Source organism: Oreochromis niloticus, linkage group LG3, assembly GCF_001858045.2.
Source record: "Oreochromis niloticus isolate F11D_XX linkage group LG3, O_niloticus_UMD_NMBU, whole genome shotgun sequence".
NCBI classification, from domain to species: Eukaryota; Metazoa; Chordata; class Actinopteri; order Cichliformes; family Cichlidae; genus Oreochromis; species Oreochromis niloticus.
The window spans coordinates 2,782,545-2,807,400 of record NC_031967.2 but is presented as its reverse complement, the minus strand read 5'-3'; the positions used below and the strand labels follow the sequence as shown (position 1 = coordinate 2,807,400).

The window sequence follows — 24,856 nt, the reverse complement described above, 5'->3', positions numbered from 1 at the left end:
GGGGGAGGGGGATGCTGAGCCGCTCCAGTGAACCCAGTATGGATGATGACGTAGGAAACTGGGATGGGCGGAGCTTGGGGTTCGTATTGAATCTCCGGGGATCACCGACACCGGCTGGTCTGTGTCGTTCATTCATCGGTGGAATTATTCAGCTCCTAAATTAGCCGTTCCACCATCAGCCATCCTGACTCCTCCGAACACCGACTCTAAGGACGCTACTGCTGGCCATCCTCTGTGGTAAGACCCGAACAGCGTAGGGCTGGAGGCTCGGCAGCAGATGCTGGCTCAGCGCTGTCCTATATGTTGTCTAAAGGAAAATTACCAGCTTATACTCCCATCCTATATGGGCTGCGGGGCGCGCGGTGCTCAGCAGGCCGGCTCGCTTCATGATGACGTTTTGGATGGATGCGAGTTATTTTAATGGGCAGTATTGCAGTATTCTATTCTTGGTAGTATTGTTGCAAAACAGACAACTGCATCGTGTTCTGCGTTATTATAATAATAATAATTATTATTATTATTGTTGTTATTGTTGTTCCTCGACGCATATGTCCTCCCGTTATACCGAATCGGTAATACCATTGTTATTACTGTGATTACGTTTTTCTCTTTTGTAATTTCGTAATAATTTGTCCGCATAATCTAAGGCCAGGGTATACTTATTAATCCACAGCGTCACATAAGCAGAAAAATGTATAATGCTGTAACGCGCTGAACATTTCAAAATAAAAGCCCTTAGTTAATTTTAGAAAATTCATCTGATTTTGAGAAATTGTCACATTTTAAACATAAAATGAGCTTCAGGAGTTCGTTAGTGTCAACCTGCTATCTCTACTCACATCTTTTAGACGACCTATTCAAGTTTTTCACAGCGAGGAACAGAGAAGTTGTGACAGTAACACAATCCGCGTCCTTAAAAATGACAGTGAGTGACTTTATGTAGACCTTTTGGGCTTTTCTTGCTAATATTCTTGAACATTTTTTGTTTTATTACCTACCAGCTCATTAAGGTCTAGTTTAGTCTAATTCTTCTGTGGTTTAATAGATGATTGATTCAAACTGAATCAATTCAACATTCATAAAAGGTGAAAGCCTTTCCATCCTTCATCCTATGAAAAGGATGAAGGATGGAAAGGTGGTTGATCCAGATCGTGATGCCTGGGAGAGTGGGCAGTGGACCCTTTGACCACATTGTTAAACATAGTCTTAGAGAGGGACAGGATGCCGGAGGAATGGAGAATACCTTTACTGGCACCAATTTTCAAAAACAAGGATGATGTACCGTGGGATAAAGCTTATGACTCATCGCATCGAGGAAAAAGTTGTTGAGGCTATGTTAAGAAGAGAGGTGATGAGCAGTAATTAGCAGTGTGGCTTTATGCCCAGACAGAGCCCCGCAAATGTGATAATTGCTTTGAGTGTTGAAGTGTAGAGATGGTCCGAAGGAGTTGCACGGTGTCTTTGTGGCTCTAGAGAAATCATTCCAAGAGAGGTATGTGGGAACGAGGAGTGGCAGAGACATATGTCTGGCTGGTGCAGGACACGTATATTAGGACAAGGAGAGAGTGATGTGTGTAGAAGGGTTCAAGGCGGAGGTGGGATTACATCAAGGATCTGCTCTGAGCCCCTTCTGGTTCACAGTGGTGATACAGAAGAGGTCAGGCTGGACTCTCTGTGGACTATGATGGTTTTTAGAGATGGTGGGACTACCATAAACTGGAGGCTGAACTGGAGCTGTCGGGGGTATGACCAATGGGAATGACCAGCATGGACAGGATTAGAAATGAGTATATCAGAGGGACATCTCAGGTCAAGCATTTTGGAGAGACAAGGCTGAGGTGGTTTGGACATGTGCAGAGACACAGTGGACATGTAGGAAGGATGCTGAATATGGAGCTGCCAGGCAGAAGAAAGAGAAGTTCATGATTCATGGATGCAGTAAAGAGAATATGCAGAGGGCTGGTGCAACAGAAGAGGATGGTAGCAATAGGATGAGATGGAGATGCAGATGATCTGCTCTGGGAACTCCTAAAGAGAGAAGCCAAAAGGAGGAGAGGTTTTTAATAATTATAACAGAAGGACCTTAGTAAACAGCATATAGATCAGGTATATTTTCAGCCCAGCTCATCTACCGTCACACATCTCAGAGAGGGATCTATGCCTAGTTTTGGGGATCTGTAAGTTTTTCTTCTACTCAAATTAAGGCTTCCACTGAAAAGGTGTGGCCTTTCATTACTGAGTAATATATAGCAGCACAGTTACTTGATGACTCAGTTATGTAGTATTGATTTGTCACCAGGTTTTGGTCATCTTTCAAATGGTTTGTTTTCTTGCTTTTTCCATTCTTTCAGGAGTAAAGCAAGAGTAGCTGTTGATGTGATAACGGCAAACCAAACCACCAAAGTGCACATTTAAGAAACATTCTTTTTTCCTTATTAAATATTTAAAAACATCATTCGAGAATGATACGTTTACCATTCATTGACTGTCTTGGTATTCAAACAATTTTCTAATGCTTAACTATAAATTAGTTGAAATTCTTGAGTTAACATGAAAAACATTCAGAGACTAGTACAAACAGCCATCACTTCACCCAGCAGTCTCAGCCTGTTATAGGCCAATCTCCAACCTTCCTTTCATCCCCAAAATTCTCCAAAGAGTAGTTAATTGTTAAACAGCTAACAGATCATCTGCAGAGGAATAGTTTATTTGAAGAGTTTCATCAGGATTCAGCTTTAGTGAAGGTTACAAATGATCTCGGCCTCTGACATTGGACTCATCTCTGTGCTTGTCCTGCTAGACTTCAGTGCAGCGTTTGATACTGTCGACCAAAGTATGTTATTATAAAAAGTAGAGCATGCCATAGGAAGTAAAGGTGCAGTGGTTTGAATCATATGTAATAGATTCCTTTTTATTTTTCCAAGTAAAGTCACACACTAAGCTAAATTCCACAGGATCCCGTGATGGGACCAGTTCTGATTACATTATGCATGGATCCCTTAGGAAGCAGCATTAGAAGACGATGAAAGCCAGAGGACACACAACAATGAGTTAAACTGCAGAAATGTCTTAAAGACATAAAGAACTGGATGACCTCTAATTTCCTGCTTCTACATTTAGATAAACTGAGGTTATTGTGTCTAACCAGATGCTTATTGTGGCTGGAATTACCTTCAGTGCCAATAACACTGAGGAATCCTGGAGTCGTGTTTGGATCACCCTAGTGGAGCTAGGTTACTCTAAGACTGCAGGCTTACTTGTGGCTCCTTGCTTCTGAGTTTTCAGCTTTCATGACCCTGCTGACTCTCTATGAGCTTACACACCACTCTGCATTTAATCGTTAGTGTTTAATCATCTTTGGCTCTGTTCTGCAGTTTGTCCACCAAAGTTTTCTTCCAGTTAAAAAGGGAGTTTTTCCTTCCCACTGTTGCCAAGTCCTGTATTGTTGGTTTTCTCTGCATTATTGTAGGGTCTTCACATTACAATAGAAAGTGTCCTGAGGTGACTGTTGTTGTGATTTGTTGCTATATAAAGAGAATTGAATTAAATTGAACTGAATACATTCCAGGTCTCCAAAAATACAAGCAAGCTGAAAGGTATATTTTATTGTTTTAAGTAATTATTCTGGACAGTAAAAATCACACAATGGTCATTAAAATGGGTTCAGACTTGATGATGATTCATCTCCTATCATGACACACAAGATGGCTTAACAAGTTGAAAGTATTGGTATCATCATCAGTATATTGACCCTGAATTTACATGGTATTAAATACTAAACCGTCCATGATCACTAATGCTAATGTTCCCCACTTTAGTCAAAGATAATAATAATAAAGTTGTAATAACTATTTAAAAACATTAAAAATAAAATGGTAAAATGCAAACTGCTGCACATGAGATTAATGTTGCAGAAAATCGTTTACTAGCACGAGTGGTAAAATAATATTTTAATTAAATTAATTATTTTAATATTGCATGCACTCTCAGTGTTGCTGTTTATTTCTAATGAGGGAGGCTCTACTTTAACTTTAAAATGCATGCTTTAAAAATTAACGATTCCTCTCGGTGTGTGTTCTGAGCTCTAGAGGCTGCACAGGCGTCAAAGAGACAGAAGGTTAGAAACATCTATAAAAACACTTTTACATTTTCTGCATCAACAAATACAAACACACGCTGTGACAAATCAACAGAGTCTGCATGTTATTCAGTGGTTTTAGTAAGGTATGGCTCAACACTCGTACATATAAAACATACCATCAGCGATGACATGTTCCACTTAACACAGGCAGCATAAAAGGATCAGTGACAACACGGCGCCTCCAGCTGATTTAAATAGAGAGAGAGGTTCTGATATGAGCTGATCTCTTTTGACAGTTTGGTATTTGGAGTTGAAAGAGAGGAGGCATTATTGTATTAATCGTGCAAGTGAGAGAAAACACAACATGGACATCCTTTTCTGTCCACTTTTGTCAACACTCTTTTTAACACTCTGTGTCTCTGACAAAGGCAGTGGACGTCAACACAGGACGGTTATGTGGACAGAGATCTGCTCATAGTCTACTACCCTGGGTTCAGTTCGTTAAGCGTGTCATCGTGCGTGAGCCTAACAGGTTAAAGTGATTAAGTCAGTGTGCACAGCTCGTTACAGTGATAGGCTTTATACTTCGTGCTTGTGCTGCTTCCTCACCAACTCATCACCAATGATTCCACTCTAGTGTCTGATTGTGTGCTTGTTGTATGTTTCATAACTAATCATGTGACTATTTACATGGCTCTTGCATAAGTGGGCTAATGGATTTGTGCTTGTTTTAAAGGACTTTCAGACCTCTGTAATATCAATTAGCCGACAGAGACCTCATGCTTAACAGTTTTTACACATTATTGATGTTCAGTCTTTAGAGTTTAAAGTCATGTCTATTCTGTGCTGATCAGCTCACAAAGATGCAACTAAAACGTGCAGGTGGAGGCTGCAATATACAGTCCTGTGAAAAGTATTTTCCTCCTCACTTGCATTTTTCAGATCATCAAATAATTTGTAATTTTAGACAAAGATAATCAGAGCAAATACAAAATGCAGTTTATTAATTGAAAAAGCTAAAAACTGAACTCTCGTGTGAAAAGTCATAAACTAAACCTATAAACTGGTTGCATTACTCTTGGCAGTCAAGCAGTTGCTATAACTGGTAATTGATATCTCACGTGTCTGAGTGAATTTTGTCCCACTATAGTTATCACAGTTATTTTAATCCAGCTACAGTGGATCCTACATCCAGTGTAAGGTGATGTCAGAGCATCTCAGTCAGATTTTTCTGGTTTTCGGATTTGAGTAGGACACTCCCAAACCTTTGTCCCTTTGTTTTTTTTTTCTTTTTAATGGTTTTGAGTAGACTTACTGTTGGGTTTTGGATCATTGTCCTGGTGCAGGTGTTTAAGGAGAAAGACAGCCCAGGAAAACAAACAAATAAACAAACAAAAACCCAGCACAGAACATCCAGCCTGTTCTCACTCCCGAGGTGTAACATCCCGACGATTCGTCACGTCCCGAGGTGTTCCGGAGAAACGCGAAAGGTGACCTTCCGCGTTCTTATGCTACGCGCTGGGTTATGGATGAAATCTAGTTGACTGATGCTCTCACGGTAATACAGGTTCCAGCCATGTATTCCAGCCCTAACCTTAACCTTAACCAGCACTTTACTGACGTTAGATAGTGTTTTCCATATACTTCTAAGTAAAATGAACGTACATGTTTAGATTCATTCCAAACAGTTCTCATGTTTCCTCGTTTTTCCGACCTCGTAATCTAGGGACGTGTTGGGTACCCAGAAGCGTAAGATATCGATGATTTGTCACCTAGCGTATGTAAATGTTACGCTTTGGGAGAGAGAACGTGTGGGAACATCACACGACCAACACGTCCGACTGTTGTATTTTGCCTGCTGTGTTCTATTGGCTCTCTTCCTGGTTTGTTTTGGTAATCATTAGTTCCCTTTGTGTTACTTGGTGTCCTAGTCTTGTCTGCGTTTGTCCATTGTTTTTCCATGTTCCCCTATCTAGCAATGTTGGCTTGTCAATAGAGGGCGCTAGGATGCCACTCCCATAAAAATATCGCAAGAAAAAAATCCATTACTAACAACTATAAAAATATGACATTCATTGCAAATAAGTTTGCAATGAATGAGTTTGCTTGTACATCATGTTGCCTGCCCTGTTGGCCAAACATGATTACATTCTGTGTTAAGTTCTTGCAAATAATATGATTATGTAACAGCCAAATGGCAGTCTCTGGACAGACTGCAGTTTTTTCCAGGCATGGGGGTCTGAGCCTGAGTGTCTGTTGGAGCTTTGAATTTGCCCCTCAGGCTGCAATTTTGTGCATCCCTGACCAGTTGGCACGGACTGCCTATCTTGTTTAAGAATTTGATTGGACAATTCAATGTTATCCACACATTCACACAGCGTCACAGCAGAGGCACTTGAAGAAGCACGGGCACTCACTCGTTCACTACCGCTTGCCTGAGGATGGCGACTTCAAGTGCTCCAGCAAGTGAAGTTGGTTAGCTGGATGTGGTGTGAGCAATGGCTTCTTTTGCATTATGTGTCTGCTGTTGATTTGTCCTGGTGCCAAATTGTTTTGGACCACTACAGGTGTACGGGACTTAAAGCAGTTAACAGAAAACTGCAAAAGACACAAAAGTAGCCACTTGGACAATTGCATAAGGCTACACCTCTTTGGCAGGTTTAGAACAGTCGAACAGCTGGATGAAAGCTGTTGAATTGGCAGAAGAAAGTACGATGAAGAGGTGACAAGAAGTCAGCACATTTCTGTCTAGAGTCATAAGCTATGCAGAGCCTATGAGTTGGGTTAGATATTAGTGTTACGCCGGGAATTGATTCGAATTTAGTGATTCTGATTCCTTATCGATTCTCTTATCACCACCGTCACTAAGCAGCAATAAAGACATTACATTCATGCAAATTAAATGCATGCTGTGGGTCAAATGTTTGTGCATGATTGTTGAGGTGTTTCCCCTCTTTGTTGTGATCACTGTTGGAGTCATTACTCAAAATTATTACACGTATTACACAGAACACCTTAAATGTAATGCAGTACTTTACTTAATTACTTAATCACCATTTAACAATATAAACCTGAGGCTACAACCCCAAACAACAACACAAATCCCTAATGAGGACTCTAAGATATTTTTCTTAGTAGAATACAAAGCTGAGATAAGATGAGACAAAGCAAGGATAAAAGCTGTCGCCATGGTGATTCTGCTTTAGAAAGGTGAACAGGTAGAAAGGGAGGCTGCAGCCTGACTGGGTAAGGACCTGGCTGCTGGGGTCAGCTTTCACTCAGCTTTCACTCTGGGTTCTTGGCTAGCTTAGCGTTAGCATGCTGTCTTGGCAGATGCTTGCAAAGAACCAAAGTTGTGTTAGCAGCATAATGCAGCTGTTCCTGCCACGGATGCAGTTTTGTCCTTTACCATGTATCTCATTTGTTTTATGCAATAAAAATAAATGTCCTGCGACAGCCTGGGGACCTGTCCAGGGTGCACCCTGCCCTCACCCTGAGACAGCTGGGATAGGCTCCAGCACCCCCCGCGACCCTGAAAAGGATAAGCGGAAGTGAATGGATGGATGGATGGATAAAAATAAATGCCCATATCCATGCTCCAGACTGCGTCGCTATTTTCCTCCTCTGACACGATAAGCGGGATTGATAGGCAGGCAGACCCATAATTCCAAGGAATTGGACTACCAGGAACCACCTTTTACAAGAACCAGTTCTCGATTCTCATCCCTAAGTTAGGTATTTTTCCTGTTCAGTTGTTTCTTCCTGTTTTATTGTTGTAACTGCTGTTTTCTGCGTCTTGTGTTGTTACTTTCCCTCCGCCTCATTATGTCTATAGTTTCCAGCTGTGCTCCCACCTGTTTCCTCTTCCTGCATTATCTTATGTGTACTTATACCTACCTTTTCCGTTGTTTTCTGATCTTGTTTCTGTGGTTCTTTTTCCCCTGTTCTTCTCAGCCTCCCCTGTGTATGCCTGTGCATACTATTTCTTAGCTCTCTGTGTTCCCTACTATACCTGACAGGGCCATCGCACACGCACTCACGCGCATGCAGCGTTGTCCTTGGAAATTAATGACTGTACATGTGCTGCAGTGCAGCTTGGTCAAACAGAGAGGAAAGACGAGAGGGCGTGAAAGAGGAGAGAAGTAAAAAAAAGAGAGGGGGGGAGTAGGATTGCAAGAAGGAAGAGGAGTGGAGGTTTTTTTTAAAGAAGCTAAACAGATGGTTCAGGGAAGGCTGAGGTTTGACAGAGTATGAACTTCAGATAAGCATTAAGACTTAAATAGAAAGAAAATAGTTTTTCATTGCTTGCAGATATCCCTCAGTCCAGATGTACTACTGTGAAATAGTGCTTATTAAAACTGTGTTTGTAACTGAGCAAACTGCTTAACTCACGGCTTTACTCTTACCTGAAATTGGACAGAGCAGACCAAAAATACAAAACACAAAGCTGTCATTCCTGCAGTTTTCTCACCTTCTAGTGTTTCATCGTATTTATAACACCCACTGAACGCTGCGGCAGTAATGACACAGATAATCCAAGCCCATCCCCCCACACCAATCGCTGCCTCCCCTTTACCCTCATTCATTTTATAGACAAGCTGTTATTCATTATTAGTCAAAAGGATTCATTTTGTTCACGAGGTTTTCTGATTGCTTTGAAGGTTTTCCTAATGTGAGGTTATGGAGAGGTTATGATCACCCTCAAGACCAAGAATAGGAAGTGACAGAGGGAAAGAATAATACATTTGTTAGCAATATTAGTGATATTGCTGTTTCTATATGTTATGCCAAAATATCCATGCATACTTCAGAAAACAGAAAATAATTCAAATGTAGCTAATTACGGTAACTCTGTGTAATTATTAATAAATAATTAATGGTGGTGCAGGTCTTGTGCCAAAAAACTTTCTCATTTTATAAAATTGTTCATGAGTGGATTCTGTTGCTGGCTGATTCTGCAGGCATGTAATAAACTGAAGGGGTTAGTTAGGGGTGGGGTGAGAAGAAGAAAGCAGAGGAATATAGGACAAAAGATAGACTGTGGTAGAGAGCCAGAGTTGAACAGTGAATGTTTTAAGCCTAATCTTAAAAGTAGAGAGTCTGTCTGTGTCCCAAATCGAAACTGGAAACTGGTCTTACAGAAGAGAGCTGGTCTTCCTCTTATTCTACTTTTAAATATCCTGGGAACCACAAGTGAGCCTGCAGTCTGAGAGCCACGTGCTCTATTGGGGTGCAGGTAGCAGTGAAGAGAGGTCAATATGGGGAAATATACTCTCCTTCTATTACATTTGATTCATTCGAGTCATGAGTCATAAAATGTTTCTTCCACTGAAAATGTCCAGACGAACTTTTCTTCTTACCTGGATGATTAAACATTCTTCAAGATGCATATAATGTAAATAAAATGGGTCTCAGCACTGGAACGCCATAATTAACCTCAGTGTGTGACAGCAACACTCAGCTGTTCATCTGCATCTAGAGGTCAAATGTCACTCTTTCAAGGATGCCAATGTCCACATTTTGGACAGAGAAGACAGATGGTTTGAAAGAGGAGTGAAAGAAGCCATCTATGTCCACTGTGAACGGCCATCTTTGAACAGAGGGCGGGGCTTACAACACCAACTGTCTGCCATCTATAATCCAGTTCTGAGATCCTTCCCAGACGCCTTAACGCCCACTCACATCCTGGGCCATTTGACCTCAGTAAATCACATGATAGGGTGGGGCTCGGTCTCACAGTGGGCTCACCCAAAACCTTGGCTGATCGAAATGTCTTCAAGGAAACTTAAAGAAGTCCAGATGCTTTTCTTTCTGAGCTCCTTAGATTGCTGTCAGTGGTACTGAGGTACAGAGACAGAACACTTCTGGGTGCCAAAGAGGGCAGCAGGGGGCACCTTCTGCCGATTTGGCATTAGGCTGGTGTTGTTGAAGGTAACCCACAGACTTCCAGCCCGTTTCTGGTCTACTTAAGTTTCATCGGGAGATTCATCTGTTGGGGACTCATTTGATAACCCCATTTCGGTTCAATCTGTCCCTTCAACATCCGTAGACAGGTTTGGAGCAACAGAAGATAAACCGGAATTCAAGCCATGACAATCACTTTAAGATGCAACTCTTTCAGTCTCCAGCTCTGGTGGTGGATTTTGGTCGGTAATCACGATTTCTGTGTCATGACGATGACTATCAGACACCGGAAGAGTCACTGAATCTGGACTGTCAACAGGGAAGTTACATGACAGGTCAGTCTGTGAGATTTTCTGGATATTGAAAAATAGAACCTTTAACAGGAGGACAAAATTCTGGCATGTTGTGCATCTACCCCAGAAGACACTGGTAAATCAGGTTGCATTTCTTTGCCGTGTCTCAGAGCTGGGAGTGTCTCTAAACCAGTGGGGAAAATCTCATCCTCATCCTCTGAGAATTGATCAGAGTCTACAATTGGACTGAGACGTGTGCTGGCCTACGTCTTTGTGTCTGCCTCACAGGCTTGTCACTACTGTCTGTGCAGAGATAGCCTCAAGGGAGTAGTCCTGATGCAGTGTTTGGAGTGGAGTGGAGGCTGACAACCAAAGATAAGTTTGCAAACCCAATCATTTCAGTCTTGGTGGAATTGTATGCGTAAACAGGGGGCTTTACAAAATCATGCCAGTGAGACGTGTTGTTTGTTTTGGAGAGTACCTAGCATGTCCAGCAATGTGCAGTTGAATCACTCCACTGGATTTCCTCTGGGATGATAGGAAGTAATTCAAACCTTACGTATTCCAGCCATCTGACAGAGCTTTTTTATTGTGCAGAATTTGAAATCAAGTGCCTGATTACTGTGCAACTTTTCATTGTGCATTACCTGTAATGCACAATGAAAATGTCCCATAAACACTTGGCCACTGTGCTGGGTTTTTGATTGCATGTCGCTATGGCAATCACATACTTAGTAAAGCGATCAGCGATTAAAATGATGTCTTTGGTTCCACTTTCATCTGGTTTGATGAAATCCATACAGAGAGTTCAAGTGGCCTTGTAGTACTGATGTTGCCTAACAGTGTGGCTCTGTCAGGGAACGCCTTTCTGCGCACACATCTACCACAGGCCTTTATTTTCCTCTCTACGTCAAAGGCCATTTTGGAAACTCAAATGCCTGCTGGCAAGCTAATGTCCAGTGGTTCCCAAAAAGCTCTTTGGGAGGGTGATATTGGTCTTGGCTGTCTCTTGATCTAAACCTTTAGGTAGATTGAGGATAGCCCTGAGTCAGGTCATTGAGGGGCTTTACAATGCTGGAATGGTCTTTTAGAGACCTTCGATAATATCCAGCAAACCCAAGAAAAGATCACAATTCTCTGAGATCCCGAGGGATTGGCCAAGTACAAAGGGCAGAGATTTTCTCTGAATGTGTCAGCTCCATTTTCCAGCTCCATCGACTAGTCACCGATTATTTTTGCGATTAGTCAACTAATCAGATCATGCATCCATTGGACGTAAAACGTACAGCTTGTTGCACCAGCATGCATCTGCTCTTATATAACTATCATTAGCTTACAGCTTGAAGTGTTTAAGGTATGTGCTAACTAAAAATAAAGACAAGATGATGGTTAATTAAACCGTTAATAAAATTTGTGGATTGTCTCGGTGGAGTTTAATAAACTCAGCCGTCTGCTCCTTGCTATCTAAAATATAACAAGACACTGGAGCAAACTCTCGACCATCTGTTTAATCAGTTTTCTGTTTGACGTTTATTCAGCTGTGTGAAAACTATAACTTTAATCTCAGCCAAACCGATTTACTCAGGAACAAATAGAACACTGAAAAAAAGCCAAACAACAACATGTTTAAGTTATCTAAGTCACTTATATATCATATTTAACCTGAGTAGCGAAAGACTGCCTATTACTTATTCCTGTGTCTTTTACGATCTTACAAAGCTTCAAACGATGCATCGACTATTAACTTAGTCAAATCGTCGGCGTAATCGTGACTAGTCGACTAATCGTGGCAACCCTACAGACCTCCCAAACAGAGATATGCGGTTAAATTCCCAGAAGCCCTAAGGGGAGACAAAGTCTGTCTTGGGTTTATCTGCTTCTTCTACAGCGATCCGATAATATCCAGACTTTAGGTCAAGCACAGCAAACCACTGGGACCCAGAGAGAGCCGCGAAGGTGTCTTCCAGCGTAGGAAGCATGTAAGCATCCTTTATTGTCTGAAAGTTGAGTTTCCTGTGGTCTATGCACAAGAGTAGCTGTCGGTTTGGAAGATAAGTAGAGCTGGGTGTCATCTGCATAGCAGTGAAATTGGATGTTATATTTCTTGAGAATATTACCTAAGAGTAGGAGATAGTTAATAAAAAGTAAAGCACGCTGGACCTCAGTGTATCCCTACGGTATGCTTCACAAACAGGATGACTCCGCGGGCAGGTAATACAGTTTTATACCACAAAAAAAACAAGTATTATTATGACTATGTTCTCCTGGGAAACGACACAGCCGGTCCTGCCGTCCCTGAGGGGATCTTTTCCCCTTCCCACTTCTGTGTGTTCTTGCTCATATTCTTCTTTAGCTTGGTTCTCTATTTGGAATATGGCTGCACTCCTGGGTATTGGCCTCCCAAGAGAAGATGATACATACCCTTCCTTTTTCCAGTGATCCCATCTCTTCTTCAAATTCTTCTCCATTGTGGATCTAGCTTTCTTATCTTCTATACCAGGGGTGGGGGGAACTCCAGGCCTCAAGGACCTATGTCCTGCAGGTTTTAGATGTGTCCTTGATCCAACACAGCCGATTTAAATGGCTAAACTACTAGGGCTGGGTATCGTCACTGATTTCTAGAATCTTTTCGATTCCGATTCATAAGGTCCCGATTCGATTCAATCCACGATTTGATTCCATTTTGACAGACAGTCAGAAATATTATAATTCTGATCATTTATCAGTACTGACACTTGTGAGACTTCATCAGAGGTGTGAGCATCACAGTGAGCATCTTTGTGTCAAAGTAACTGAGGATAAAACACAGAAACACGAAGGAGATTTTCCTGTTCTGGCTTTTTATAGCAGATAACCTTAAAAATATTCTGCAGTCGATCAAAGAGAGAAGAAAACCATGACTCAGTATATGAACATTACCTGATGCTGCTGAAGTGAAGCAGAGCAAAGTTACAGAGGTTTGATTAGAGACACAGTTGAGAGTTTGTAATCTGTGATCATTTTAAAAAGTTTACAGTTCTTCAGTATTGAACAGCAGAAATGAGGCTTTGCTGTCGGAGGCTGACAGCACTGAACACACCGGTAGACCTGGTGGGTAATAATGCAGAAAACAGAGATTTGAGATGGGAAACTGTTCTTGAAGTACACTGAGAGAGAGAGGGGGAGAGAGAGACAGCTATGCAGGAAGTGCGATTTTATTGTGGTGGAAGCAAAACAGCAAAAGTCATTTTGCTTCACGATGTTTATGTGAAGCGAAATGTGAAGCGTAGTTTGGATCTTCTTTTGCTGCTGGTTCAGTCAGTTTTGGTTAGAGAGTGATGAAACCTGCAGCTTCAGAATCAGCGAGGTGTCGTCTTTCAGCCCGACGGCGTGTCCGTGTCCGTGCTGTCGGGTGAGAAAGCTGACATTGGCTTTTGGTTGTTGAAATAGTTTTGTGTTGTTTAACCTGAGATTCTGATGTTTCTGGCAAAATACATTTATATTTAAATAACGATTCAGGATTTTAATGAATCGATTTTGCTTTATTCAAGCTAAAACCGATTTTAATCGGAAAATCGATTATTGAAACCCACCCCTATAAATGACCTCCTCAGCATGTCTTGAAGTTCTCCAGAGGCCTGGTAATGAACTAATCATTTGATTCAGGCGTGTTGACCCAGGGTGAGATCTAAAACCTGCAGGACACCGGCCCTCAAGGCCTGGAGTTGGACACCCCTACTCTATACCATCCAAAGTCAAAAAATGTAAAACCTAATCAGCAATTAACTCAAAAGCAATTAACTGTATGTATGGTACTATAAGGTCTTTTAGATAAGATGGGGTCTGACTATTCAAACCTTGTATGTGATGGGAAGGATTTTAAATTCAATTCTGGAGTTTACAGGGAGCCAATGAAATATTCTCCCTCCTGCTGTAGTATTTTGTATCACCTGAAGGATGAATTGGAGTGCTCTGAGAGCTCTGGGGGAGTAGAAAAGTGCTAGATAAGAATCCGTCCATATACAATGTTTACATATTTATTTGATGGGCAAAGTGAGGCTTCATGACGCATTTTCTGAAACAGTCTGAAACCCATCTCCACAGTGACACCTGCTGACCAAATTTGCTATCACCACATCTTGCTATTCTGCGAAACAGAAGCGTAGACAAGCCAGAACAATTCCTAACAAAGCTACCGAATATACCAGACTGTCAGTAATGGTGATCAACACAAATGTTGGAGAAATCGCCGCACAAACAAAGCAAGAAAAATACTGAGCTTGTTAACGAAAACAACAGTGTGCTTCAGCAACATCCTCCCTCTGTTAACATTCATGTTGCTTACAATAAATCAGTTTAAAAAATCAAACATACTGATAAAACACTGCTGTATTTACAGGTTCCCAGCTGTAGTAACCAGTGTTGGGTAAGTTACTTTAAATTAGTAACTCAGTTACATTAATAGTTACTTCTATCAAAGGTAACTCAGTTACGTCAAGTGAGTCGTTACTTTCAAAGTAACCAGTTACTAGAGAAAGTAACTTTGGTTTTACTCAGAATTCTCTTGTTAATGTGTTGCTTCCCTAACTGGATACCCAGCAAGATTGCCAGTCTTCTAGCTTGCTTACATGTTAGCACTATCCTGCCGCAAGTGCACTGTGCCACCTACCAACAGAAAGGAAAAAATAATGTGTATATTTCCAAGAGAAATAAATCCCACGTCTGGACCGTCGTCGACTGCCGCCATGATTCTAGCCTACGTCACAGCGTCATGCGTGATTTTACATCCAAAACGAAAACTACAGTCGTGGTGCTTTCGATTGTACTCAGAACTCGGAAATTCTGCCTAATGAATAGGAAGATGTAGGTAACTCCAGACTTCAGATGAGCTGCATACAGGGCAGGACTGGGACAAAAAATCGGCCTGAGCACTTTGACTAGAGACCGGCCCGCCATTACAGGAAAAATCATAAAGTCTTTGAATGAAAACAAACGCTGTTGTGACAGTGATGCACACTGTTTTGATGGTATATATGCATCAATCTACCAATCGTTTGTTGTAAGATTCAGATAATTATTTTTTAACACCTAGACATTTTAAATGAGGATAAGAAAGTATTTCCTTGTCCCCCCCTTTCTCTGTTAATGCCCTACCTTGCCCCCCTGGCAAAACTTTGCTAGACCCGCCCCTGCACAGTTACCAGCTGTCAGCTAAGTAGAAAAGGATCCTGGTGTTATTTGTCTCTCAGAAACAGTTCATAACCTCCCTTCAACTCATTCATGTCACCTAAAAGGTAAACCTGTTTCTCCATCACCTGTTCAGCTCTGATGATTCAGTAAGGACATCTCCTGGTTTCATCTTCATGTTTCCCTCTCACCAGATAACCAAACCGATATCATGACCAGCAGCTTTACAGCTGTGGCTCCAGCAAACATCAGCTGATACTAGAAATTAATATTAAATAAATTCTAACAACAGCTGATCAAGCTTAAACGTGCTGCTGTTGTTTAGCGTGACATCCGCTGGTTTCCTCTTTCTGGCGCAAAGTGGGCGATAAACAAACAAGAGAGAAAAGCGATCAGCTGATCATTGATCAGTTTCATGATTGAAGTAGAAACAGGAGAGGAGAGAATGAGAGAAGAAGAGACAACTGACAGCGTAAAGACGCAGAATAACTCCAGCTTTGTGTCTTTTTCCATTCTAGCTGAAGTCCGGGACAAACTGTGTTCCTTTTCAGCTCAATACGAAACACGTAATATTTTCTCTGAATGCGGGACGATTACGTTTTTTAGGGGACGGTTGGGAACTCTAATAGCTAACCTTATGAACAACATAAAGTTCACTATCAGTAACATCATAGCACCCACCCAGCTGTATAGAAACCATGCTAGCTAGTACGCAGTACGAGTTATTGTAACTGACTTTAAAAAGTCAGCACAAGGAAAATAAACTCCACCTAAACTTGGTTTATATCTGACCCAGATAGACTGCAGGTCATAACTTCTTACCTGAAGTTCAGTTCACCTGACACTCGGACTGGCGGCTGCCTCGGGTCTCTCCTCCTCCTGCCTCCCGTTTCCCTCATCCACCTGCTGCCTCTGTGGAAGCTCCACCATAGCCACCACACGAAGTAATGAATAATGAGCCTATCTAAATCCCAGTAACGATTAACGCGTTCCTGATTTTGGCATAATATCTAGTTACCGTGCTCGTTACCACAATAATAACGTAGTTACTGTAACGCGTTACTTAATAACATGTTAGACCCTACACTGGTAGTAACCATACAGGTTTTGATTGACCAGTTTAGGTGGTCCAAGCATCTGACAGGGATGGCTCCTGGGTGAGGTGTTGTAGGCATGTTCCACTGGGTGGAAGCCCCGGGGCAAACACGCTGAAGAGATTATATCTGTTGGCTTACCTTGGCATTTCCCTGGACAAGCTAGAAGGTAGCCATGGAGAGGGAGGTCTGGGCTCCTGTGCTTAGGCTGCTACCCGTGTGACCCAGCCCCGGATAAGAGGAAGAAATTGGATGGAAGGGGGGATCATTTAGCCAAGAAAAATAGTTTGTTGCCCTATAAAAAAGGCCTCTGTAAAGCCCATCACAGCACAGAAACAGCTTTAGTGAAGGTTACAAATGATGTTGACATCTGACAGTGGACTCATCTCTGTGCTTGTCCTGCTAGACCTCAGTGCAGCGCTCAGTACTATTGACTACGGATGTTCCCGGTGACTAATTTCTTAGCCGACTTATTGAGGAAAACAGTTAGACTAACTGACTAATCTAAAGCTAAGAAACACTCAGATATTAAGTTAAATTTAAGAACAGTTAAATGGAAAATGTCAAAAATTAATAACAAAGGCATTTTATCCTATTTATCACATTCTTCAAAAATTAATCTTTCCAATTAATTGTGTGGCACCTCACATCGTGTCAAATATAATTTGAAAGCATGTTACTGCAACGTGTTCAATAAAAGTTGAAATTTAAAATAGCAAAACAAAAAGTCATGCAGCCACGTCAGGTCACGGGGGCAGCAGCAGAGAAGCTCAGACCTCCCTCTCACCACCTACTCCTGAGATGATCTCTCCAACATGTCCCGGGGTTACTGAGCTCTCTGATACCTTTCTGTCAGAAACAGGAGTTTGAACCACAGTAGCACATCTGTTGAAATGGACGACACAGGCCAGTCTTTGTTCCCCACGTGAATGATTAAGCCTTATGCACCCATGACACTTTTAATAGTTCACCACTGGCCTTCTTTGGACTACTTTGGCTTCCAAACCAGGAACATCCCATGAGAGCTGCAGTTTTGGAGAGTTTTGCATTCACAAAATGGGACATGTAAGGGGAGGGGGCGTGGCTGTATGCTGCTGACGCAGTGCTCACCATAGCGAGTCTTATGTTTTCTTATGCAGGTTTAATTGTGTGTTTTTTATGCACTGTTTTTTATTAGCAATTTGAAGATTATTCTGTATTCTTGTCATGATGAATCCTCTCATTTTTGGCACGTGGCGATCACGTTAACCGGTCTCTGACACAATTTATTACAAGAAAGCTAATCACAGATTCTTTCTTATTAGGATGTTAAGAAGCTTTGGAACCACAACGTGTTGGAAAGAGTTTAAGTGAGCTAGATTAGAAGCATCCTTATGTTGAGTATTTCAGTCTGGTATGGTAACCCAACTGTGGCAAGTAAGAACTAAACAGGATTGTCAGAACCGCTGGAAAAATTACTGGTGGACAACAAACTTCGCTGGATAAACTGTATCATAAGGCTGTTTTTAGGAAAGCTCGGTCTATTGTTGCTGACTGTGAACACCCTCTTTATTCTGACTTTGAATTAGCGCCCTCAGGATGACCTTATAGGACGACTCTAAGGGGTCAATTGTGCAAAGAGCAACTGGTATACTGAATAATGAGATGCTGTGATGTGTTTTTATTGTTGTTGTATTGAAGTTTTGTATGTGTGCATGTGTGAAAGTGTGAATGTGGGTTGATGTGAAGTTATTTGCTTGATTTGTTTATGGCTTCGTGAACTGAAGACAGTTTTCCACTGATGTGGATAATAAAGTTATTTTATTCGATTCTATTTTTTCTGTTTGATGAGAGATAAAAAAAAGTAAAACCCTACATATTCTGACTTCTTACCCAGTGGTCTAATTAAATTAGTTAACACTAGAACACCAATTGTCTATTTATCAGCACTTGAACAAATCATTTAATAAAAGTGAAGTTATGAAGCACAGAAACAAGAAGTAGAAAAAATATTCTTTACTGTTGTGTTTTGTAACTCAGAAAAATAAGTGATGTTTCATCTAAACTAATCAGGTTGTAGATCCCAAGAAAACCTTTTCTGAATTATAGATACCGTCTTAAATATCCCATTATTCATAACCAGTGCTTTGTTGTACAGGTAGTGGGCTTAAACCATTAATCGCACATGCTAGATGGATTCAGTGAATGCTTAGAGGAATGATGTTTTCTCTGATGATGGTTAGAGGCTTCTACAGTTCTTGTCCAGGTAAGGGAACAATCAGTAAAGTGCATGTTGTACTTTTATATGTGGTAACTAATAGATCACAAAAGTCAAAATTCGTAGCATAATATGTGTTTCTATATTTCCAGGAAAAAACGGGGGCAACTGCTTTACCATTCAAGAATGGATCCAGATGACAGAGACAGCACGGATGCATTGTTAATGAGCCCCTGAAACCTTACACATAATAGAAGCTGCTGTTCTATTTTCTGTTACCAAAATCAATAAAAAAAACTTTTAAACACAAAATGTTTTGGAGTCTTTTATATTTTTCTTACATTTATTTAAACAATTCAAAAAACATACATAACATTAATTCAACATTTCGTTCATAGCCAGGAGCCCTCAGAGTCATTTACTCTGATTTTAAAGGAATAAATATGAGTCAACTACTACACTGTAATTTACTGTCTCTCTGCTAACAGGCGCCAAGCTTTGGTCCTGTGATAGAGTAAGGAGCTACTGCCACTGGAACTCCAAGATATAGTCCACCAGCATTTTAAACAATGTGGCAAAATATGTTTGTTTCCAGTTACAGCAACAGTTTCTTAAATTTGCTTGGAGACCAAGTTGAATCTGTTAGAAAAAATTACATTTAACATTTTTGAGGTTTCTTTTCAATTCTGTTTTAGTTATAAAAAAATCACAATAAAAGTCATCTCAAGGTATATTATATATTATAAGGTAGACCCTATAATAATATGGACAAATATTAAGAATCATATGACCCCTATGAGCAAACACTTGGCAACAGTGGGAAGGAAAAACTCCCTTTTAACAGGAAGAAACCTTCGGCAGAGCCAGGCTCAGGGAGGGGCGGGGCCATCTGCCTGAACCAGTTGGGTGAGGAAGAAAGAGCAAAAGATGTGTCTATTTGTTCTTACCACTGACCATTAGTGATATATTTCCACATAAACAAGTTGCCCAGCTGGAAGTGAAGCCCTAACTTTTGTCACATCAGCAAAACAATTAAGTTTGCTAAACTAAGAGTTTGCTTATTAGCAGATAACAAGCTTGTTAGGAAGGACTAAAAGCAGATAATTAATTGCATTTATGTGTCTAATTGTATTAGAGCCTATGAATAATCAATTTTAATAATGATCATCAGCCACAACATTAAAACCACCTGCTTAAAATTGCACAGACCTGCTTGTGTTGTCAAAGCAGTCAGAGCATGGGTGCCACAGATCTTGGGGGCGTTTGTTCTGTCTGGAACGTCATCTGCTGTAGCCTGCAGATCCCTGATCTTTGGGGGAGTCTTTGTTGCATTTTCTTCCAGCGGAGGTGCATTGTGAATAAGCTGAATGAGACAGCTGCCAACAGGGGGCACTGTTGCTATGTGGAGGTGTGCTTGATCTGCAAAAGTCTTAAGGTTCATTGTACATGTCAAAGTTACATCCACAACACTGCCAGAAACCAAGGTTTTTAGCAGAACATAACAACATTACGGTGAGATGTTCAATTATTTTTTACTTTACCTCTCAGTGGTTTTAATATTGTGGCTAGATTGTATAACTCCAAACCACTGCATGGAAAGAGAACTTCAGCGATGCTTGTGACATGGAGCACACACACAGACATATCTGAGTAGACTGAAGGATGGAGAATGTTCAAAGTTTTTGCATGCGTTCATATCAAACTGTTTTCCCGATCCTTTTGCATGAGGTTGCTGAATATTTAAATAGGCTTTGCAAATTTGGGGCTTGTTTACAGTCAAGCTTACAGAGCCTGCATGACCGACATATGGTTTTTAAACTCTCCAAATTTTATTGGAACAAATAGCTTAAATTCATCAGATGCAATCTTTTTCAAAAGAATAATTTATTGGGTAAGTGTAAGAACTGCAATTTGGTTTTGATGTTATGTTCATATAGTTAGTTATTTGAGGAAATTTCCAAATTAAAAAGCAATTTTTTTAGGATTGGAGTAAACTTTTTTTTTCTTGTTACAGTTGCTTAAGTCCAACCTCTGTGTGGTTAACATGAACAAAGGCACAGGCAGTGTGAGTACGTGTTTAATCAAGAGAACTATATTAAAAAAAGACACTCAGCACATTCTGGTTAATTACAGTTTGTCCATATACTGAAATGTCAACAGACCGATATATTTCAGTGTACTTAATTTGTGCATTATATACAGTTGTGAATTTTACATACAATTATCATGGGCATGAATGTCATAGTAGTTGTGCTTTTAATGATTTCTTCGAACTTTTATATTTCCTCGCTGGAATGATTATAGCATACACCCTTAAAAGCTAAATGAAAAAATAATTTAAAAAAATTAATTGTGGCAAAAGTTATGTAATTTTTTTAGTATATATATATATTACTCAAAGCTCTGAAGAAATTGTGCTAAAGGTTTTACAATGTCTTTCCATCCATCCATTCTCTTTCGCTTATCCTTGTCAGGGTGGCGGGGGGCTCGAGCCTATCCCAGCCACTATAGGGCGAGAGGCAGGGTGCACCTTGGACAGGGTGTTTTAGAATTACCAGTTAACCCAACCCCACTAACTGCATGTCTTTGGACTGTGGGGGGAAGCCGGAATACCTGGAGAGAACCCACACAAACATGGGGAGAACATGCAACCAACATGGAGAACACGCATGCTCCACACAGAAAGGCGCTGTCCAGGCCAACAGTGCTGTGAAGCAACAGTGCTGTGAAGCAACAGTCATACCACCGTGCCACCGTGCTGCAACTTTCTTTGAACTAGACAAGGCCAGTTAACTTCTCATTAGTGATCATGATTAACTTCTACTGGTAAATTAACTACTGCTTCTCTTTGCCAACATAAAAAAGGATTTTTTTGACAGTACTTACTGGATTGACCAATGCTCAGAACAATGGGAAACTCGAAATAATTCAGTAAAGATGTAAGAAGCACAATTGTAGATTTACACAAGCTAAGAAGATCTCTTGGAGACATTTCTAAACAACTGAAGATTCCAAGATCATAATCCCAAAGTTAAAATAAAAAACTGTATGTAAGTAGTTATTCAGGTGTGTCACCACTTTGCTGGGTCTGGATGAAGACCCAGACTGCCACCATAAGATGTGAAGAAATGCTTGGATGGTTAGGAACAATCCAGGAAAAACCAGGGCTCAACACTGCTATTAACTGGAAGCTGCTGGACCACCAGTGTCATTGTATAGAGAAGCAGGTTTTAGATTCCCAGAGACTGAGAGGTTGCCAACCAAGGAAGAAGATCCTGCTCCAAAAGACATCGACACCTTCTAACTTGATTAAACAGAAGCTGATTAAAATGAAGCTGCCCATATGGACAAGCCAAATGACTTCTGGGGAACAGTTTTATCATCAGACTAGACAAATAGTGCGCTAACTGGCCAAATACCACAAGAAATTTACTTGCTGGAGTAAAGCTGAGGTTTTCAAACCTAATGACACTGTAACAACTTACGTACATGCTTTCTAGTTACTATGGGACCCAGCACGACACACACACTTGGATACAAGTTTGGTTTTTTACACGGTGCCAGCTACTTCAGACTGCAATATCCACGTTTTCCTCTCTCCTGGCCAGCCTGCTCTGTCACACTGCTCCAGTTTAGTTTCTTTCTCTGCTGCCAAGTCCCAATGTGCCACTGGCACATGATTGGTCAGTTTTTACCAGCTGTGTCAACCAGTCTCCCCTGGCACTGCCTTGGAACCACCTGCACCACCACACCTTGCCACAAACCCCATCGCCAGTGTGGGAATGATGAGTGAGCGTCTGAGGAGGTAATAGCAAAGGAAGTCAACTGCCCACTGGATTGTCTGTGACTGTACTGTGTTTCCCATTATGACAGTTTCTGGGTGAAACGCCCCTCACCTGCTGGGAGAAAATGCCACCCCAGGTGCTCGAGGGATCGATCTGCAGCACAAAAGGGAAGGAGCATCAGCATCAGTCAACAGCTAGCTGGTGAGAACTCGGACACAGCTGAGAGTTCCAACAGGACAATGAATGGATAAAACAGACTAACATTAAGCTTATGGAATAACTGGAAAGCCCTGACCTCAGCCCTGTTGAAAATTTGTGGGACATTCTTAAAAGCCAAACCAGTGCTAGGAAACCAACCAACAAACTTCATGAGCTAGTCCACTGAAATAAACTGAAACAAACTCTTCCAATTCTCCCATGAAGAGTCATCAAATATCCAGCCAGAATTATGCCAGAAGCTTCTTGATGACTACCAAAAACATCTGGTTGAGCTAAGGGACATTTAACCAAATATTAGTAGGTGTTTATGTATATATATGAGCCTGTATGTATGTACACTAACTCATTAAAGATGCACGCTGTACCATTTCATCCAAACAAAAAGAACAGTTCAAATAAATAATTAAAAGTCCTAATGCTATGATATTCATGCCAATGATAACTGCATGTAAACTTCTCTGTCTCTCTCCTGGTCGGCACCTTGACTGCTCTGTCTCTGCACACACACAGTGGTCCTCTGTGTCACTACAAAAAGAGGAGCATTAATTAATTGAATCCCCTCTACCTGGTCCTCAGCCTCCTTGGCACTGCAGCCCGCTGCACCACTGCAGCAGAGCCAGAGAACACCCCCCCCCCCCCCCCCCCCCCCCCACTGCCGACTGACGTCAGAGCTACATCGAGCCGAACCTGGGGGTGTCTGGCTTTACAACTAGATACCACCGGGCATGGAGACCCACCCGCTCCATGAGGCACTGGAAAGTGGCTGGGGCTCCGAACAAGCCGAATGGAAGTGTGGCAAATTGGAACAAACCGTACGGAGTGGAGAAGACCGTCTTTTCCTTGGACTCTGGCTGGTTAAATCCAGTGTTGTGAAAAATCAAGCAGGGCCTAATTGGTCCAGGAGCTCTTTGACCCGGGGAATGGGTTTAGGCATCAAACCGTGACACTTTTTTCATCCTGTGGTAGTGACACAGAACCGTATAGACCCATCTTTCTTCATGACCGTACCAAGCGCTGTGTGACACTTCTATCACTCCCATTTTTAGCATTTCAGCCAATTCTTTCTGAACAATGTGTTGCTTATGTTCAGGTAACCTGAAGGGCCGTGAACTCACCGTGACACCAGGCTGCATTTCCAAATGGTGCTCTGTGAGCATCGTAAAGGCGGAGAACACATCTGCAAAATGCTGTTGCAATGCAGCAACATCCAAACTTCTGAATCATGGTCTTATTCAAGTCTTATTCAGCCACTTCATCAGCCCATCAGTCTGAGGATGGTAGACGCTGATTTAACACCCAATCATTCGTCCAGCTCTGTTAGTGTGCGAGACATGAACGACGTGCCCTGGTCTGTCAGTATCTCTTTTGGGATACCTGAACCAGCGCCTGCACCACACTCTTTGCAGAAATGGTGCACAGCGGCACTGCTTCTGGGTATTGCATTGCATAGTCCACCAGAACTAGTACAAAGCGATAGCCACGTACACTCTGGTGAAATGGCCCAATGAGGTCCATGCCAATGCGCTCAAATGGGACCTCCATTTTATTTTATATGCTGGAATATGAAGAATGGAATTACAGGATTACTTTCTTGGAGAAGTAATCAGTAACTAATTACTATTTTCAAGTAACTTGACCAACACTGGTCACATTACTGCTCCAATGGGAAATCTCCCGTGGGGTGAACCATAGACCCTGGAAAGCCCTGAGCTCAGCCCGACCCTGACTCCAGAGTCAGTGTCGATCGACCCCGCGTCACACTACACGCTACTAACGGTCATGATCGCATCCCCACATACTGCCCCAAAAGGTTCCCAAAATCAGGGATGCGATATAACTGCATTCTGCCCTTAAATTTAATCTGCAGCGGCACCATGAGATATTTGTGGATGTCCCCATGCACACATCTAACCTCCACCGACTCAGCCTCTAACAATACCCTGGGGCAAACCAGGGTTTGGTTGACCAGAGTCTGCGTGCAGCCTGTGTCTACCACAGCCTGGCCTATACCCACTTGACAGACGGACTACATGCGGTAGTCCGTCTGGGACAGGGGGAGTGTGCTGGAGCCCCAGTGATGTGGAACACCTATCCCACTTCCATCAGCAGACAGTTAG

The 24,856-nt window shown here is 41.7% G+C and overlaps 1 protein-coding gene across 3 annotated transcripts in view; it reads left to right on the top strand.

The window, feature by feature from the left end:
- The window catches only part of nat16 (N-acetyltransferase 16), a 36,245-nt gene continuing 11,389 nt past the window's right edge, over window positions 1-24,856 (top strand). The window contains exon 1 of one of the 3 annotated variants that reach the window (XM_025899291.1): window positions 1-237. The gene's annotated coding sequence lies outside the window, so the exon portion shown is untranslated. 3 annotated transcript variants of the gene reach the window in all.